Raw genomic sequence first — 21,772 nt, 5'->3', positions numbered from 1 at the left:
GGACAGAACCAGGGCAGGTGGAGATGGAGAGAAAAGGAAAGATTCAAGATGAATCCTAGAAGTGAACTGAACAGAGTATATTTAATAATACTTGCATTTTTCTTTCATATGTTCACTGCGTGCACATTCAGTTGTGTTTGACCCTATGCGACCCCATGGACTATAGCCCGCCAGGCTCCTCTGTAATCCTCCAGGCAAGTATGCAGGAGTAGGTTGCCACTTCCTCCTCCAGAGGATCTGCCCAATGCAGGGATTGAGCCCATGTCTGCTGCATCTCTTGCATTGGCAGGTGGGTTCTTTACCATCAGTGCCACCTGGGAAGCCCCAGCCTTTCACATAGTTCACTGTTATTCCATGTGTCCAGCCAGCTTCACTATGATGCCAGGATGGGGCTGACGATTTCCACATTTTCCAGGTTGGGAACTGGAAATGGAGATGATCATTAGAGCACAGTGCCCTTTTCCGACAGTTGGGTGGAAGGGGCAGAACCAGGCAACCTGCATTCATGGGTTAAAAGGAATTTGGGAGCAGAGGCTACATATACATATAAAGGCCTATGGACTATGGACTGTAGCCCACCAGGCTCCTCTGTCCACGGGATTCTCAAGGCAATAATCATGAAGTGAATTGCCATGCACTCCTCTAGGGGATCTTCCTAACCCAGGGATCAAACCCACATCTCTTATGTCTCCTGCAGCAGGTTCTTTACCACTAGCACCAGGTGGGAAGCCCATATAAAAGCCTAAGTAGGCATCTATTTCCCCTACCACTCTTAAACATGTGTGGTCTTAAATTTAATAACTAAAAAAAAAAAAAAATCCTGGACTCTAACTTGAAATAGTCACTTTGTCCCTGGGCACCCTCCAATAGATCAGGGACATACGTCTTAAATGAATTTTCCACTTCTTATATTTCAAGGAATTGGTGGCATCACGTTTACAGTAGATAATATATATTTTCAGTAATTTCTGCTTATTCCCTTGCAAATAAATAGCATCTGCTTTCTAATTTTTAAGAAAGAGGAAAATCTGGTTTTAGTTGGCCTATTCAAATGGAGTACTAATAAAAAATTAACCGCAAATGTACTACTGGTTATGAAATATCATTGTAACATTAAATTGTTTCTACTGTCGATCTGATTAGTTTAAGGAGTTTTTTAAGCCTTGAAAAGTGCTTAATAATGATTACTTAATGCATATTTTGGCTGTAAAATTTATGTATAATAATCATCATTATCACTACCATCATCATCTCATAGCAAATACTTGGATTTACCAACTGTGAATCAGGCATTTCTCCAAGTGCTTTATGTACATAAATTTGTTTAGTTTTCTCCTCCATTTTACAGATGAGCAAAATGAAGCCAAGTGATGTAAAGTGACCTGCCCAAGGATACATATCTAGCAAGTGGCAAAGCCAAGGATTCCCAATCCAGATGGACTGGTTCTAGAGTCTGTGCTTTTAATACCACATTATCCTGCCCCTCTTAAGGAAGTGATTTTTTTTTTTTTATTTTAAGGAGTATATGATCATTTAGATGTATTATCAAATATTATATTCCAATAACTCTGGAAAATTAATTTTTCCAACAATAATATAATGGCATTATTAGCATATGATATTGCTCTTTCTGAGCTCTTTTTTAATATAATTCTTGACTTCAAATCTAGTAGCAAAATATGAATTACATTTCTAAACAAACACAGTTTACTTAGTTTAAAAAATATATATAGATTAACAAAGTATTTGAGAACATCAACCTGCCACACCCAAGTTAAACAGATAATTTAACAGAATTCAAGACTCTGTAGGGTTACCCTAAATCCAGAAAGTGAATAGTTCAAACTCATTTGTAAATGCATGGAAATAACTGACAGCCTCTATGAAAAAAAATTTTGTCTTTCAAAATAACAAATGCAAATGGACTGTTATAGACCTTCCCACTCTCTTTAATCCAATCTTTTCAAAAAAGATTTTAAACACTTTAAAAAATATATACTTGAGGGTAAAATTTTCCTATTGTAGGTTTTAGAAAACCACAATATGTTCTTCTAAATATCACTGAAATATTACTATTTCAATGTGTAGAGAGCAAGCTCTTTAATTAACAATGACATTTGTTTTGACAAACTAGAATAATTTAAAAATTGAGAACATGGCAAGATGACTAGAATCATGATGAATAATCCTGAGATTATCTCATTTGAAATATAGACCTTTTTTTTCCCCAATAGGAGTCCAAGAATTACTCTCTCAGAATTGAAGAACAAATCTTACTGTAATTATTCTTATTCAGAATCTTGTTCCACTGTATATGTAGAATATAAGCTGGGTCTATTTTGATGACAATTGGAATGTCCAAAAATCCATTTGCCAATAAACCATTTGCCAGTTCTTATTGTTGTTCAGTTGCTCAGCTGTGTCCAATTTTTTGTGACCCCGTGGACTGCAGCACACCAGGCTTCCCTGTCCTTCAGCAACTCCCAGAGCTTACTCAAACTCACGTCCATCAAGTCGGTGATGCCACCCAAAAAACTAGTCCTCTGTTGCCCCCTTCTCCTGACTTCAATCTTTTCCAGCATCAGGGTCTTCTCTAATGAGTCAGTTCTTGGCATTGGGTGGCCAAAGTATTGGAGCTTCAGTTTCAGCATCAGTATTTCCAGTGAATATTCAGGATTGATTTCCTTTAAGATTGACTCGTTTGATCCTCTTGCAGTCCAAGGGACTCTCAAGAGTCGTCTCCAACATCACAGTTCAAAAGCATCAATTCTTTGGCACTCAGCCTTCTTTACGGTTCAACTCTCACATCCATACATGACTACTGGAAAAACCGTAGCTTTGACTAGACAGACCTTTGCTGGCAAAGTAATGTCTGCTTTTTAATATGCTGTGTAGGTTTGTCACAGCTTTTCTTACAAGGAGCAAGCATCTTTTAATTTCATGGCTGCAGTCACCATCTACAGTGATTTTTGAGCCCAAGGAAATAAAATCTGTCACTGTTTCCATTGTTTCTCCATTTTTGCCATGAAGTGATGGCACCAGATCCCATGATCTTAGTTTTTTGAATGTTGAGTTTTAAGCCAGCTTTTTCATTCTCCTCTTTCACCTTCATCAAGAGGCTCTTTTGATCAAGGCTCTTCACTTTCTCCCATAAGGGTGGTGTCATCTGCATATCTGAGGTTATTGATATTTCTTTCCACAATCTTGATTCTGGCTTGTGCATATGTCCTATAAATTGCTCACACTGTAGAAAAACCGTACTTATCTGCATTTAGCCATCAGCAATACCCTTATTTTCTGGTATTTTCTGGTAGTTGGATAACACTCTCAATGCTATCCATGTCCTAATCCCCAGAACCCATGAACGTGTTGCCTCACATGGCAAAAGGGACTTTGCAGATGTGATTAAGTTGAAGACCTCGAGGAGGAGAGATTATACTGGACTATCTAGGCCATCCTGATGTAATCACAGAAGTAGAAGAGAAGGTCAAAGAAGGAGCTGTGGCTTCCACAGCAAGGTCAGAGGGATACAATATGAGAAGAACACAACCTGACATTGCTGGCTGGAAGCTGGAGGAAGGGGGATGCAAGCAAAAGCCCAAGAGTACAGGTGGTCCCTGGAAGCTGGAAAAACCAAGGAAGTAGGATTCTCCCCAGAGCTTTCAGAGAGGCATCCAAGATGGCTGATTCTGCAATTTCACCCCAGTGAGACCTTCACTGGGGCTTCCCTGGTAGCTCAGGGGTCAAGAACCTGCCTGCCAATGCAGGAGATATGGGTTTGATCCCTGGGTGGGGAAGATCCTCTGAAGGAGGAAATGGCAACCCACTCCAGTACTCTTGCCTGGGAAATTCCATGAACAGAGGAGCCTGGCTGGCTGCAGTCCATGGGGTCATGTCTTAGTGACTGAGCATGAACACAAGACCCTCACTGAACTTCTGAGCTCCAGGATTGCTAAGACCAGAAACTTGTGTTATAAAACTTATGATATAATTTGTTACACGGACATAGAAAATGAACAGAGGTACCTAAAGTTGAAAATTAAGTCCGTGCCCAACAATTTCATACAGTTCAAAAAAGAGTGAAATTGTAGTAAATCCAATAAAAAAGCCTTTTTTTCCATCCTTTTTACTATCCACAGTGAAGCAAACACTGCTACAGACTCTGTAGGTAATTCATTTAAAAACTGGATTAATTCATAAGTGCTCTAGGACAGAACTCAACTTATTTCCCCACAGCCAGTACTCCTGTGTCTCATTCCCAGGTTCAGTCTTGATTTGTTCCATGAATGGTGTCCCTCAGGACATCCGAGCAATTCCCAGCATCTTGGTGACACCTCTTAAGAGCTTTATTTGCCCTCGTCCCAATCTGATTCCTATAACATCCTACCTACAACTCTGCTTCTCACAACTCAAATTAAAGCGATATTTTCCCCTTATGGTAATCCTGAGCCTGTGCTTCCCTGCTTTTTCTCTCTTCCCAGATGTTGGTTTACTCTATAGAACTGTCCTCTTTTCAAGGAGAAACAGGAAAAAGTTGGTTACTCTCCTCAGCATCTCTTAGGTGGAGGACTCCTCTCTGGGGCATAAAGGTTGACTGAGTCAGCTTCTGCTAAGCTCAGGGCAGTGTTATGCCAAAGCCTTGCCCTCTTGCATATCAGTGAATTTGGATACTAGCAGGTCAGTGGAAAGATGGATGGCTCCATAATACATGACTGAAACCCATTTTGGGACAATTTAAGATGGCTTCTGAGCTCCAAGAGGTGCTTGAGACTCAGGAAAGTGAAGAGAATAAATGATAAAGATTTTACCAGTCATGTCAAGGCTATAATCTTCTGCCTTAAGTGCCTGAATGGCTCAAGTCCTAGGTTAGAGAAAAATGTTTTGGATTTAATTTCAGCTCTACTGGGGATAAGTAAGCACCCACTGCTTAATTAACAATGTGTTCATCTAAAAGGGATGCACATTAGATATGTGGCCCCATGTCATGTGCCATGACTGAAGCCAAACAAGTGATTTCAAGACCGCCTGGCCAATAAGATGACTTCAGCCTCCAACTAGGATAGCAGGATATAGTGGCCTACCATTAGGGGAGACATATTAGTCAGACCAACCTGCCAACCCACATCTCTCCCACTTTCAGTCTCCCAGCTGCCTGTTAAGTCTAGAAAGGGGGACACTGCACGTCACCCCGTGGCATTCTGCAATGATTCAAGTAACCCAGGCAACGTATTGACCAGATTCTGGTGCTAAGAAAATATTATCAATCCCCATCAGGTTTGACCCAGAGATAGTGAAAATAAATGAGAAGAGTACCTTCTCGCAAAACACCATCTCTCAGTGGTCCACGACCCCTTCATAGTATCAGTGTTCTATACTGTGATGGTGATCGTATGTTTTCAAACAGTACCCACCACACCCACTCAGCAGCAGTTTAAAGCTATTAGTATTATATTGCACAATACACGTCTTCAAAGAAGGCTTGTGTTTTGTGTCAAGTAGAGTATGCTGGCCCTGAGTTGTCAAGCAGGAGGCCAAGAATAGCCTTGTTCTATATCTGTGATTGCACAATCACCCAGTAGCTGTAAGCAGAGACCTCGGCCCAATTCATCTTCTTTCCAGAGCTAGAGAACAGCCAGATGTATGCAACACATTCTTGTGATTCAGCCCCCAAAACCTAACTTCTTTGGACCATCTGAGCACACTTCATCAACATGACTTGAACTTAGAGCTCCAGAAATATGATCTGAAGTTCGTGAAGCTAAATGAGCTCAGATGCTCCCAACAGGCCAAGGATTTAAGCTGTAGTGGAAAACTACTCAGAACAATAAGTATATTTTTAGATTTTCCTGATGTTATTGGTCCTTCATTCTCATTTCCTCCTTGAATTTTAACTTGTTTCTGTTATCTCCTTGTATCAGTAAAACCATTCCTCAGACTTCTAAATCCTTTCTTTAAACCTGATATGAATTCTTTTTGGGGATCATTTATAAGTGATAGGAAAACTGCTACAGACAAGTGGTGAAAGACTAGAAATCTATCATCAAGAGTAACAACATCAGACGTAAGCTAATCATCACCTATTTGTCAGGTTTTTCTTCTTTCATCCATATATTTTGTCTGATATAAATATAGCTCCCTCTGCTTCCTTCTGGTTTCCAATTGTGTGAAATACCTTTTTCCATACCTTCACTTTGAACCTATGTGTGCCTTTGAAGCTGAAGGAACCTCTCATAGGCAGCATATAGCTGGGTCTTATTTTTTTATCCATTCAGTCACTCTGTGCCGTTTGATTGGATAATTTAATCTATTTACATTTAAAGTAATTATTGTTAGGTAGCTCTTACTATTGTCATCTTATTCATTGTTTTCTGGCTGTCTTACAGTTCCTTTGTTCTTCTTTGCTAGCTTCATTTGTAAATTGATGATTATGATCCCGAAAGGTTCTATTTTTGAGTCCCTTCTGTTTATCTTGTGTGTACTTTTGTTTTGTGGTTACTGAGGCTTACTTGAAATAGCTTATAGATATAACAGTCTATTTTAAGCTAATAACAAAACACCCATTTCATACAAAAATTCTCTTTTACTACTCTCATTTTTACCACATTTTGTTTCTGATGCCACAATTTATGTCTTTTTATATTGTGCATCCACTAACAAATTATATTAACTATTATATTAACAAAATATATTTATACTAGAGTTAAGTGGTTAACACACCACCATATTATAGCATTAGAGTATTCTGAATCTGACTATATACTTATCTTTACCAGTGTGCTATATGTTTCCATGTTACTAGTTATCATTCTTTCACTTCACTTTGGAGAATTCCTTTCAGCATTTCCTGTAAGGTGGGTTTCATGATAATGAGCTCCCTCAGCTCTTACTACTTAGGGAAAACCATCATTTCTGGATAAAATGAAGGTCACCCTTGAACAACTCGGGGGCTGGGGGTACCAATACTCACCATCAATAAGCCATGTACAAATTACAGCTGGCCCTCTGCATACATGGACCCTCTGTATCCACTGGCCCTCATATTCATGGTTTCACATCCTCAGATCCAACCAACTGCGATCATGGAGCACTGTAGTATTTACTATTGCAAACAAAGAAACAAACTGTGGGGACTTCCCTGGTGGCTCAGTGGTGAAGAATCTGCCTGCCAACGCAGGAGACGTGGAACTGGGCCCTGATCCGGGAAAATCCCACATGCCTCAGAGCAACAATGCCCATGTGCCACAACTATTGAGCCTGTTTTCTAGGGCTTAGGAGCTGCAACTGCTGAAGGCTGCATGCCCGAGACCTCGTGCTTTGCAACAAGAGAAGAACTGCAATGAGAGGTCCACGCGCCACAAGTAGGGAGTAGTCCCCCGCTAGCCACAACTAGAGAAAAGCCCAGGCAGCATCAAGGGCCCCGCACAGCTATAAATAAAGAAATAAAACTGTGGATAACTGGACCCACGCAGTTCAAACCTGTGCTGTTTCAAGGGTCAACTATATTCTCATTAGCAGTTCTTTCCTTTCAGCATTTTGAATGCATCATCCGGCTCTGGTCTGCAAGGTTTCTGCTAAGAAATCTAATTATAGCCTTTGTATGGGAAAATTTTGTTTTCTCTCACTGCTTTTAAATTTCTCTCTTTGATTTTAGACAGTTTTATTGCAATGTGTCTTGGAGAAGATAGTTTTGGACTGAAAGTTTTGGTGTGACTTATTAGCTTCCTGAACTTGGATGTCCAGATCTCTCCCCGGGTTTGGGACGTTCTCAGTCATTATTTCTTTAAATAAGTTTTTAACCCTTTCTGCCCTCCTCTCCTCTATGACTCCAGTGATGCACAGATTGTTTCTTTTCTCTTGTAGATTGTTTCTTTCTCCCTTCTTCCTTTTCAATCTTTTTTCTTTTTGTTCCTCTGACAGAATAGTTTCAAATGATTTGTCTTCAAGCTCATTGATTCATTCTTGTTCTTGGTCCAGTCTAATGCTGAAGCTCTCTACTGAGTTCTTCTGCTCAGTTACTATATTTTTTCAGTTCCAAAATTTGTTTGGTTCTTTTATTCATTTTCTTAATCTTTTTGTTGAGCTTCTTATTTTGTACTTGTATTGTTTTCCTAATTGCATTGCACTGTTTATTATCTGTGTCACATTGTAGCTCTCTGAGCACCTTTATTTATTTTACATTCATTTATTTAGTTTTGGCTGTGCCACATGGCTTGTGGGATCTTGGTTCTCCATCCAGGGATTGAACCCCAGGCCACAGCAACGGCAGTGCAGGGTCCTAACCACTGGACCACCAGAGCACTCCTGTTCTCTGAGCATCTTTCCAATAATTATTTTGAATTTTTTTGTCACGTAATTTCTATACGTCCATTTCTTTAGGTAAGCTACTGGAGGTTTGCTGTGCTTCTTGGGTGGAGTCATGTTTCGCCTCATTCTTCATGATCCCTGGAGCCTTATGCAGATGTTTGAACAACTGAAGAAGTGGCCACCTCTTCCAGACTTTATGGACTGACTTTGGTAAGGAAAGACCTTCACCTGTGGGTGGGGATATGCCAGAGTAGGCTGTGACCCTGAATATGGTGGTGCAGGGCATTGAGTGTGGGGGAGCGTGGCGGCTCCAAGCCCAGGGGTACGTGGTGGCTTATCACGTCAGGCCACTAGTGGTCACAACGTCTATAACTGTGTGGTCACTGGTGTGCATTACGAGTGATTCACAGAGATTATTGGGGTTGTTGGGGTGTAACCAAAGCAGGGCCTCCATATGGTGCTCCCAAAAATGAAGGGAGCTGGTTGCTCACCCTTTCCCAGCAAAGCAAACTCCTCCTAACTAAGGAGTTCACTCTTCAGACTAAGCAATGCCAGCTTAGGGGATGAAACGATGCAGGCAACATGAACCCATTCTTCCTTCCCTTTCCTGTGGCTGTTCTCAAGTGTTTCATTCCACTGTGTTGCTCAAGTTTCTTAAGTGAGCTACAGAGCTCTCCCAGAGCTGGTTTTATTTGTGGATACTCATCTCATTGTTGAATTTTGCAGTGGGACAGAGCTGGGGCAGGAGAGACCATCTAGGTTACAAGACCCCATTCTGAATCTAAAATTCTGTAAAAATACATCTCATCCTAGTCTACAGTACACAAGGTAGAACCTATCAGAGAGCAGTGTTAACTTAAACTCTAAACACACAAGTTAATCTTTCTAATTAAGAAGGCAATTTTTAAGAAAGTCTTCATTTCCCACCCTTCCACATTAAGTTGTACTGCTGCCAATTTTAATATCACATTTCTTTTTCTGCACTATCAATTAAATAATGAAAAGGAAACATGGGTAACAGGATAAGGCAGCACCAGTAGCTAATAAATTAAGGAAGAATATATAATCCTCCTCTAAATTATGTTTATCACAAAAGTACACAATTCCTCTTTGGCTTACAGCACAGGAGGGCAACTGTTCTCTGTGGGCAATTAGATTGCTATTGATTTCAAAAATACCTCATGTTAGCTGGAGATATTAAAGGCATTCTTAGAGCAAAGGACTGCAGATTAATTTATAGGTTACCCTTTTTTTCCCAAGGGTAAATTTTATACTGTCAGTGATAAACTTCCTTTTTTCAGTTTGCTATATCTAGGCATTTTTTTTAAAAAAATTTTCTAAATCATGCTATGGTTTTTGTCATAATATTTTACACAGTCCAGAAAAGCATTCAATTATGTAAGAAAAAGTTTCCAAAAATCAGCATTTCATGTCATATTTCACATTTTTCAACTAAAAGGATGGTTTCTGGCAGCCATCTCTTCTAAAACTGAAGGAAATTAGCTACACCTCTTGTGATGTGAGAAGATAAGAGGAAACTCACCATTCTCTGCGCGTGTACACACACGTGCAGGTTCCCTCCCCCACCCCCAAATGCACAAATACAAATACCCATGAGTCTTATAAGAGCCACGAATACATTACATCAGCTCTTTTTAACGGTGAACTTATTTAATTAGCTTATTAATGAAAACAAAATCTTATTTGCGCTTTCAAAAAAAAAACAAACTGTTTTCCACTAACCACAGTATAGTTTGCCTTAAAACTTTAAAAGTTCTTCCAGTAAGATTTTGACTTTCGATACAAACATAATGTTTTAGGCTTATATACTTTTTCTCACCTCTGAGATTACAGATCCCCTCCCCAAGGAAGGAAAATCAGTTTTGCTCATATTATTTAATAGCAAATTACTTACATTCCCCCACAGAGGTGTTCCATGGGTCATGGCTACTTAGCCTTTGTGTATCAAAAGTCTGACTTTAGACTATCTATCAGGCTTGATTTTACAGACTGTGTGCATTACTATATTCTCTCTTTCTGTCTCTCAATCTCTTTCTCTATCACTTGTTTCATAGATCTTGCTACTTAAGGGAATTTTTTTATAATGTGGGGTCAAGGCCATTGGAGCTAGAAACAAAGAGGCAGCCCACAGGAGTCAGGTATGGTTGTTCACAGGACTTGAGCAAATAAGGAATATACTGAAGATAATTGGGGTCAGTTTCTTCTCAGTCACAGGGAGGGTTATAAATATGGAAAAGGCATTATTCTTCCTACTAGAATAAACCCAGGGCGTTACACTGGAATTGAAGTATCAATGTAAGCACAAGGCTTTAATAAATAGGCAGATAAAGAAACAGGTATGGAATGTGAATGTGTGTGCATGTAGCCACACATTTTGTAGCTTTGTTCACTGACAGGCCCTACCTAGAAGCAATGACCTTCCAGTAGCAAAGTATGTATCTAGCACCCAGATTAGGGTTTCTAAACACTATTCTCCACTAAAAAGAACCAGATATTGAAGAAATTGCTGATTCCAGAGCAGGGAAAGTACAAGGTAAGTCTGTAAAATCTTATTAGACCATAAAAAAGGAAGTGTTTAACGAAAGACTGGAATATGTCAAAGGATATAGGTGACAACTTGGTGGAGCCCTTGTTGGCCAAGTCTGGGAAATTTTGAACTTCAAAAAAAAAAAAAAGCCCAAAAGGGTTGTAATCCATTGCATCAAGTAAGACTTCATGAATCTATGTTTAAATAAATAAATAAGAAGAGAAAATTCTATCTTATAGTGGAGTGTCAAGCAATAAAGGTAGAAAAAATGAGAATGTAGAAAATTACCATTGGCAACAACCTGGTAATAACTCAATACATTTAGTAATAACTGATTCTGTTGAGAATCATCAATGGATGTTAAAATAAATGCATAAGAAACTGATGAAAAACAGAATATTTATACAGTTTTCAATGTCTCCTCATAAAATATTCATTAAGTACTTATTAGTTAACAAATATCGGAGAAGGCAATGGCACCCCACTCCAGTACTCTTGCCTGGAAAATCCCATGGATGGAGGAGCCTGGTTGGCTGCAGTCCATGGGGTCGCTAAGAGTCGGGCACGAGTGAGCAACTTCACTTTCACTTTTCACTTTCATACATAGGAGAAGGAAATGGCAACCCACTCCAGTATTCTTGCCTGGAGAATCCCAGGAATAGAGGAGCCTAGTGGGCCGCCGTCTATGGGGTTGCACAGAGGCAGACACGACTGAAGTGACTTAGCAGCAGCAGCAGCAGCTCACAAATACATGACTTGTCTCTTAAACTTTTATGTAGAAATCTGGCAGATGCCATTTTTGTTGTTGTTTATTCACTAAGTCGTGTCTGACTCTTTGCAACCCAATGAACTGCAGCCTTCCAGGTTCCTCTGTCCATGGGACTTGCTAGGCAAAAATACTGGAGTGCATTGCCATTTCTTTCTCCAGGGAATCTGACCTAGGGATCAAATCCTCATCTCGTGCATTGGCAGGCAGCTTCTTTACCACTGAGCCACCATGGAAAACCCAAGTTACTACCAATACTATTATTGAATTGGTTGACTGGACCCACATCGGGGTCCTAGCCTGGGCTGAGACTCCTTTTCTCAGCCAGAGAATTTTTTCCCAATTGTATTCACACAGTCAATGACAAAACCAATGCTTAGATTGAAACAGCACAAGCTTGATTCAATGGCCAAAGAATGAAGAACTGGAACCTAGTTTGCAAATCAACTTCTCAACCCACTTTGGGCAGAGACATCAAATACTTAAGAGAGTCGAGGGAAATGTGAGGAAACTGGAAAGCGTGGGAGAAATACTCATGAGTTATCTAAACCACCACCACCATCTGAGAACAGGAGTATGCTTCTCGGACTCAGGAGTGATGCAACACTCCTTTTTAGCCCTTGTTTGGGCTTTTCCAGTTGTTGTCATAGCAATTGTCAAGGTCAAGGCACTGGTGGGTGTGTCATTTAGCATGCTAATGAATTGCCATGAGTGTATAATGAGGCGCAAGCTCTATTGGAAGTCAAATTGTGCACCATCTTGGACACAGCTGGTTCTAACCAGTTCTTTCTTTCTTTTTTTTTTTTTTCCTTTGCAGCTTCCACCTGAAACTTAGGTAAGAGTAATGGGGCAGGGGTATGATTCTGGGGCAATAGCTTGATAACAACAGAAATACAAAATAATGCTTTTTAACAACCACAACACACTGACTTTTAAAAACAACAGGCAAAATCCACAAGTCCAATTCTTGATGTCTTTAAGAGCATAAAATACAGTACTATCCATCTGGATATCCTTTGATCAGAAAATGTACAAAGCCTGTATAAGCTGTCAGTAGGTAAATATGAGAAAGGAATGTAAAAGATTCCAATATCTTTCTATCTCTAAGTCATCAGGTTTTCCAATCCAATTCAAGTCACAGTCTTGATTACTTTTGCAAATGTAAGAAGTATGAGGTAAGAGAGCTTAGTTTTCTGAGCCCAGGGTAACTACACAATGAACAATATGTCAAATCATATTTTGTTTTACTGAGTAATGGGAAAGAGTAAATCAAGAAGCCAAGTGATATTTTCCAATATCCTTTAAATTTAAGCTGTATTTGCTTTGCATTTCGTTACTATCTCTACTAACAGGATCAGTGATTGAATGCAGACTCTTTTTCAGACTGAAAAGCAACCTAAATTGAAATCTATTACTTACTTTTGCAAATCTGCCCTCTCTTTCTTCACAGAACCCAGCTGGACTTTGCCTCAACTGCAGCCTCCCTAAAGAAGTGAAAATTCAATGAAAGTATTAACCCTTCTTTTCTTGGGTCCAAACTCATTTTGTAATGAGTTTAATGATCCAAGTGATCTTACATTACATAAGAGCCCAGATTTTTATCACCCCCCCAAATAGAAAACCAAGATTGGACATAAAGTACTATACAGGTCTGAATACCTAGCAGTTAGACAGTAATGCTGAAGCTGAGGCTGAAGCTGCAGTACTTTGGCCACCTGATGCGAAGAGCTGACTCACTGGAAAAGACCCTGATGCTGGGAAAGATTGAAGGCAGGAGGAGAAGGGGACGACAGAGGATGAGATGGGTGGATGGCATCACCAACCCAAGGGACATGAGTTTGAGCAAGCTCCGGGAGTTGGTGATAGACAGGGAAGCCTGGTGTGCTAGGGTCCATGGGGTTGCAAAGAGTTGGACACAACTGAGCGACTGAACTGAACTGAACTAAGACACTAGAAGACAAGAAAGGAGTAATGAATCCACTTCTTTCCTTTCTCATTTCTCTGTTCTGTGAGATTATCTCCTGTGTATGAAATGCAAGCACAAATACACACACATGAATGTTCACAAATATACAACTTGCGTGGACGCAAATGATGTTAACTTAGCATCCTAACCACACTCAACGAACAACATAACCCTGTCCTCAAATAATATAATATTCCTTAGAATAGTTCACATTTTTCTTAATATTTGGCAAATATTCTTTGAACTTGGCTACCAGCCTAAAACGTCCTTACAATCACAGAATTTGCCCTGGGGTTAAAAGCCAGCCACCCACGTTTGAAACATTTATGTCTGAACCTGCAATTTGTTGGCCACCCACACGCGCTCATTAAAATGTTGGAACCAAATCTGCTTTGCCAGCTTAATTATCAAAGCCAAGAAATCCATTTCCCACTAACTGAATTAATGACAACGTTCTCTGTCAATGGAAAAACGAAGACCTCTGTGCTACCTCCTTCTCTAGGTTAGGTGAGGCACCTGTCTACTTCCAGTGAAAAGTGAGTTTAGAACAGTTTCATGTAAATACACACCCAGCAGAGGGCCAGGAATGTCCCTCAGCCCAAGCCACGCTTTGGTAGATGAAATAAGTCATTTATTTCAGAGGCCTGAGGCATATCTTCTCCTTTAAGTTCTTCGTCACTTTCATCTTCTATTTTGAATTGACTCTGTTCTGAGTCCTTTTGAGTTTCCTGACTAATGGAAACAGACTCCCGATGTACTCACTAAGTACCACAGTCTCCTGGTGAAGGTCTATTTGTTTTTAAGGAAATGTATGTAATATATCAGGTACAGATTCTTCCTCTAACATGGTGGTTGGCAAACTTTTCTGCAAGGGGCCAGATGGCAAATATCTTAGGTTTTGCAAGCCATTTGGTCTCTGTTGCAACCACTCATCTCTGACCTTGTAGTTCAAAAGCAGTCACAGACAATACATAAACAAATGGGCATGGCAGTGTGCCAGTAAGACTATATTTACACAAATAGGAAGAAGGTTAGAGTTGGTCCATGTGCCGTAGGTTGCCAACCCCAGCTTTACTATCTCACGGCTTTAGTCTAGTAAAACTCAGCCTTTATAAAGAAAAACAACAGGAAAACAACAGAAACACAGGGACAGGGTTTCTAAAAGAATAGTCCATACACCACTTGCATCCAAATTTACTAGCATATTTGAAGAACATTCATATTCCTGGGCTCCGATCCCAATTTACTGAATCAGAAACCCCAGGAGTTAGCCCAGGAACCTACATGTTTATAAGCTTCCCGGTTAACTCTTAGAGCACCAGATGTAACATCTTAAAGTTCTTACTTCAAAGTAAGATAGCCTAAAAAATTCTGCTTCTACTGGGGGGGGGGGTGATGGTTTGAGAATAATAGAGAAAACTCTATTACCTAAACCTTAAACCCAAAAGAGATTCACTCTCATCTCAAGGACCATTTATTACCCCACACATGGGTAATATTTTGTGGTTTGTTTATGAAAAAAATAAAATGCAACAAAAATGAAATAAATGATCCATTATCCCATGCTCTGTTTCTCCTATATAAAAGCCATTTAATATCATATGTTTTCTTCTATGTAAATAACTTGATATAAATCTTAACTGCTTAATATTTTACAACCCATTTTCCATGCATCCCTGTTTATGTTCTTGATAGCATTGCTGTTTTGTTTTGATTTGGTTTTGGTATCTCAAGAAAACTTTTCCTTCAACTGGAATTGGCTATATAACATGCACAGTTGCATAGAACTCTATTAATTCCATTTACACATTCGAGTTTGTACAAAAGCCCCTAGCAGGGGTCACAAAGGCTATTTCCTTTTTACCCTATCTCTTCCTTCAGTAGCACATGCTCAGTTTGGAATTTAATTATCTTCTTCCAGACGGAGAAACTTCTCTCATGTGTGCACCATCTGATTGTCTCTGGATGTCACTCACATTTCACCTGAAATGTTATGCTGGTATCAGGTCGTATTCATCCTTCCCACACAGTGATCACATAACCGGGATTCACTGTTTGGTACCAATCGGGGACTGTGGAACATGACAAGTCATTAGCTTACTTTTCTTGGCATCTTCTAAGAATTTTAACTCAAGTGTGTGACTCTGGGTGAAAACAACACAACATGCAATTTCGACCTCTCCATTTACAGCCAGGTTAGCCTATCCCAAGGCACCCAACAGTGCCCTGCATGACAGAATCATGGCGCCTAGTAGGTCACAGTCAAGCCCTCTCAAGAGGTTATAGTCAGGTCCCCTTAAAGAGTCTACCTCTTGCTGGGAGGCCCATCAGGCCCACCACTCATGAGCAGCGAAGTGTCAGACATGGAGAGAGGGAGGAAGGAGGGAAGTTCCAACACTGTTTTCTTTCAATAATTTTTTTCATCTTATTTACCAGCTAAGATTCAAAAGGCACAAAAGGCTATACAACGAACATACCCCTCCCACTTCTGTTTTCGAACTACTCAGTTTCCTCCCAAGAGGCAACCAATCTTGCAACCAATATTTCATAGATAGCCTTCTAGAGAACGTTATACTTCTCAAGCAAACAAGCATATACTCATCCTTTCCTTTTCTTTCTACTTCCCTGGTGGCTCAGAGAGTAAAGCGTCTGCCTGCAATGCAGGAGACCCGGGTTTGATCCCTGGGTCAGGAAGATCCCCTGGAGAAGGAAATAGCAACCCACTCCAGTACACTTGCCTGGAAAATCCCATGGGCGGAGAAGTAGGCTATAGTCCATGGGGTGGCAGAGTCGGATATGACTGCGTGACCTCACTTTCACTTTCCTTTTCTTTAAATATCATAAATACATCATTTATATGCTGTGTATTGCACCTTGCCAGGGCTTCCCTAGTGGCTCAGTTGGTAAAGAATCTGCCTGCAATGCAGGAGAACTGGGTTTGATCCCGGGGTCAGGAAGATGCCCTGGAGAAGGGACTGGCAACCCACTCCAGTACTCTTGCCTGGAGAATTCCATGGATAGAGGAGCAGGACAGGCTGCAATCCACGGAATCTTGAAGAGTCGGAGACAACTGTGCAACTAACTTCCACTTTTCATTTATACTTGATGAATCTTAGAGTTCATCCCATATGGGTCTATCTTATTTATAGTTGCATAGTATTCCACTCTGCAGAGCCACCATAACTTATAGAATAAGTGCTTCTCATGGATGGTTATGTTGTTTTCCATCTTTTTTTACTATAAAATATTGACATGTATTTAATCATTCATATACACACATGCACATTCTGATACATAAAGCTGTCCTTATTTGGGTAACTTAGTTTAGTTTAGTCTTTCCATATGCAGGCAGTCTCCAACCCATAAAAGCAGCAATAGCATGGGCTGACCTTGACCTCTCCACTCTGGGGAAGCCCCTAACATCCCTGAACAGATATGCCAGAATGCCCTGCCATTCAGAAACTGGTGTGCTGTGTATCCTGGAAGGTTTCCTTGTGAGAAAGGAAGAATGAAAAATCTAGTAGAGATCCTGGAAATCTGCAAATGATCATCTCGTTTTCCTGACGTCTACAAACAACTGCAGCTTACTGTATCAGGGCCCAGTGCAGCCAGAAGCTGACCAGATCAGCTGCAGTGTTAAGGGCTTGCAGAACTATAACCCCGGTGTCACAGATGGAGTTCAGGCACCGGTGTCATAAATCTATCAGAGATTCTTGGTCAAAGGCCCTCCTGGCATGATTTTTTTTAATTCTGTTAAATGCTCAGAGTTTCTCTTTATCCCTCCATGCAGCTGCAAACTCTGCTGGCTCACAAGCCCCTACAAGAAGGCAAACTGGAGTGTTTCCTTTGAAACCTTTTAAATCAAACACCTTCTATAGGTACTTTGGCAGCTCTTCTAAGTCTTTAAAAGCAGAAGGGGGCAGAGAGAGGACCACCCACACACAGCCCGGTTTATTCGCAGAGCATAATCCTCACGGCAAACTTTAAAAGGCAGCCCTTCCTCACCTACACCTCTTACAGGTGCTCTGCCTGGCCCCTCGGTGGCCCGGACTTCATTATAAATGCAAACCTTGTCATTAGTATAAACGACCAGAGTCCTGTCCTTATTACCCCATCATTTAACATGGTCGTGGCAATTTATTGAGAGCCCACAACATGGAAGGTGCTGTAAAATTTATTAAATTTTGAAATGATTGAAAGTGCATCATGTAAATGAATCCAGATGTATTTCTGCAAAAGCTGGAAAGATTTTTACAGACATGAAAATGAATCAGTTATATTTTATCTCCTATAAATGGTGAAGGGAGGGGTGTGAACTCACAAAACGTAGGAGTATTCATTTATAACATATTAAATTAGTTCACAGATTGTAATAAAAGCTTTAAAACTCACCTGACATAGAACAGCCCTTTCAGTACCCTGGTCTGGAGCACATTTCCTTCATGTTGCCTCAAAACTGGTCAAGAGAGCATGAGGGTAACGTAGCATAAATGGTGAAGAATGTGTTCTGTTTTGTAATGGTCACATTTCTTGCCAATTAAGATTTCTTCCATTAAAGGAACTATTAATGGCAGTGGCTTATATTAGGTTGGGGGCAGTGTGGCCTAGTTTATGGAAAGTGAAAGAAAGTTGGTCGCTCAGTTGTGTCCAACTCTTTATGACCCCTTGGACCATAGCCCACCAGGCTCCTCTATCCATGGGATTCTGCAGGCAAGAATACTGAAGTGGGTTGCCAGCCCCTTCCCAGAAATCTTCCCAACCCAAGGATCGAACCCAGGGCTCCTGCATTTCAGGCAGATTCTTTACCGTCTCAGCCATAGGACTACAGACTAGTTTATGGAAACCAGGAATTAAATTTTTTTTTTTTTTTTTAAGGTTCTGGAGATCCAGCAGTTCCCTGTTTCTCTCTTGCTTCTCTTTTTCTCAAACCAAAACTGACTGAGGGCACCAGCAGCTACATGCTTTGTAAAATGCTCTTAAGTATTTTGTGTAGACATTTAAAATATAAGAATCATTGCAATATAATTAAATATAAGATTATCTTATGGCACAAAAATATTTGTAAGAATAGTTAACAACCTTTTTAAAAGATGCCATTGAATTGTTGATCCCTATGATCTGGTATTGGACTGCAAAGAGCTCAAACCAGTCAACCCTAAAGGAAATAAACCCTGAATATTCATTGGAAGGTCTGTTGCTGAAGTTGAAGTTCCAATATTTTGGCCACCTGGTGTGAAGAGCCGACTCGTTGGAAAAGACCCTGGTCCTGGGAAAGATTGAAGGCAAAAGGAGAAGGGGTCAGCAGAGGATGAGACAGTTAGATAGCATCACTGACTCAATGGACAGGAGTTTGAGCAAACCCCGGGACAGAGTGGACAGAGGAGTCTGGCTTGCTGCAGTCCGTGGGGTCACAGAGAGTTGGACATGACATAGAGACTGAACAACAACACGATCTCATAATTCAACACCAGACAAGTAAATGTCTCCTTTCCAACCATCAATAAACAGCAACTTGAGCAAAGATGTTTATAGCAATGTGTAGTAAACAGGCTCCAAGATGACCCCATCAATGGTCCCCATCACCTGACATTCATACCTATGTGCAGTCCCCTCCCACACATAACCAAGACTGGTCTTGTGATCAACAGAGTATGATGGAAGTGAAGGTATATAATGTTCTAGATTAGGTTACAAAGGAAAAAAACCTCAGCTTTCATTTGGTCAGAACCTCTCGCTCCCTTTCTCTCTCCTTTTCCCTCTCATCACCCACTTAGGGAATTAGCTGCTGTGTCCAGGGCAAACCTGTGAAGAGAGCCAAGTGGCCAGAAATGGAAGCCTCCTGACAGCCACCACATGAGTGAAGGGGGAGGCAGAATCTCAGCCCCGGTGAAGTCCTCAGATGAGACTGCAACCCCAGACAACAGCTTGACTGCAACCTCATCAGAGATTTCATGAGGGGCCAAGCCACTCCTGGGTTCTGGACCCACAGAAACTGCAGGAGGTAATAATGGTTATTGTTTCAAGCTGCTGAGTTTGGGGGGTGGGCAATTTGTTACATTGCAATAGATGTCCAAATGTGGAGTGCCATCAATTTAGTGTAATTATAAATAACTGAGCTACCTAAACTGGGAAACTGCTAAGCCAATTATGATAGTATTAGCTTAATGAATTCCTAGACAATTAAAATAAAAATTACAAGCATTTTTTTGTCTATGAAATAAAACTATGTAGAAAGTACATATGTATGCATTTTCTCAACGATCATTGAGGATTCAGAATGAAATAAATGACTCAGTCCAGTTCAGTTCAGTTGCTCAGTTGTGTCCGACTCTTTGCGACCCCATGGACTACAGCACGCCAGGCCTCCCTGTCCATCACCAACTCCCGAAGTTTACTCAAACTCATGCCCATTGAGTCAGCGATGCCATCCAATCATCTCATCCTCTGTCGTCCCCTTCTCCTCCCACCTTCAATCTTTCCTAGCATCAAGGTCTTTTCAAATGAGTCAGCTCTTCGCATCAGGTGGGCAAAGTATTGAAGTTTCAGCTTCAACATCAGTCCTTCCAATGAACACCCAGGACTGATCTCCTTTAGGATGGACTGGTTGGCTCTCCTTGCAGTCCAAGGAACTCTCAAGAGTCTTCTCCAACACCACAGTTCAAAAGCACCAATTCTTTGGTGCTCAGCCTTCTTCATAGTCCAACTCCCACATCCATACATGACTACTGGAAAAACCATAGCCTTGACTAGATGGGCCTTTATTGGCAAAGTCACGTCTCTGCTTTTTAATATGCTGTCTAGGTTGGTGATAACTTTTCTTCCAAGGAGCAAGTGTCTCCTAACTTCATGGCTGCAGTCACCATCCGCAGTGATCCTGGATAATAAATGACTACCCTTAATCATTTCTTGGGTTACTTTATAATATACAGAACTACACAAAATAAGAAATCAGAATACAGAAATGATGAGTGCACTATTTAATGGGAATGGTGAGTGCTAAAGGTGTAAAGGTCATAGTACCATGATTTAACATCACAGAATGAAGGAAATGATTTCTCTCCATGAATAACTGCAATAGATTCATGGAGATTTTTAAACATGTCTGTAAATTCCCCAATACATTTTCCCATCGAGAGGTAGGGTCTATTTCATCTCCCCTTGAAAATGGGCTGATATCAGTGGCTTGCTGTTATTGATAGAAAGTGCTGAAAGTGAAAACATGTGGCTCCCCAGGCTACATCAGACAAGGCCATTCAGCTTCCAACTTGTTCACTTGGAGCACCACTCTAAGGGAAGCCACTGTCACCTGAGAACTCTGACTACTTTCCTGTTGGAAAAGCCACGTATAAGCATCAACCACTCACCATGTGAGGGAGCCATCCAGGATGCATCTCTTTAGATGACTTCAGAGCCAGCCATAGTGACTCCCAAATAACAGCTCCCAAGCTAAGCCCTTCCTGAATGCCTGAACCACAAAATCGTGAGCAGAATCAGATAACGTTTTATATCATAAAGTTTTAGACAATGTTTTAGAAAATGTGCAGCAGCAGTAGTGACCAGGACAGATTGTCAGTTTGGTGCCAATTCTCACCAATCCCCTCATGCATACTATTTTCTATGTGACACAAAGAGGTGGAGTCCCTTTCCCAAGCTTTGAACCTGGGCTTGACTCGTGGCTTGCTTTGGCCAACAGAATACGGCAGAAGTAACAGTGCTCTGGTTCTAAGTTTAAGCCTCAAATGGCCTTCTGCCCTTCTACATTCTCAACCCTGCTACTGCTAAAAGAACAACTGGAAGATGAAAGTCCTTGTAGAAGTGAACCCAGTGGTCCCAGGTGCTCCCAGACCAACCAGCTTCCAGCTGACCCACCACCCGACCACAAACACAAGTGAGTCTTTTAACATAAGACCAGAAAAACTGCCCAGCTGATCAATAGCACTCATAATGTATCTTTTTATATGTCAGTGAGCTTTTTCTGGTTGTTTGTTTCACAGCATTATTGTGGCAATAGATAACTGATACAGCAATTGTATCAATGCAATGTCTTTGATAAACTAAGGTACATTTACACATCTTGAAAAAGATCAGTAATGCTTATACTGTTCTTTTTTCAGTTGCTAAGTTGTATCCAATGCTTTTGCAAACCCATGGACACCTCATATGGTAGTTTTGTAGTATTGTAAGACTG

General features: G+C 40.7%; 1 protein-coding gene across 2 annotated transcripts in view; it reads right to left on the bottom strand.

The window, feature by feature from the left end:
* The window catches only part of UST (uronyl 2-sulfotransferase), a 313,320-nt gene that overhangs the window by 235,624 nt on the left and 55,924 nt on the right, over nucleotides 1-21,772 (bottom strand). The gene's annotated exons all lie outside the window — the stretch shown is intronic.

Source organism: Dama dama, chromosome 26, assembly GCF_033118175.1.
Source record: "Dama dama isolate Ldn47 chromosome 26, ASM3311817v1, whole genome shotgun sequence".
In the NCBI taxonomy this organism is placed as follows: Eukaryota; Metazoa; Chordata; class Mammalia; order Artiodactyla; family Cervidae; genus Dama; species Dama dama.
This window is presented reverse-complemented; position numbering and strand designations above follow the sequence as displayed.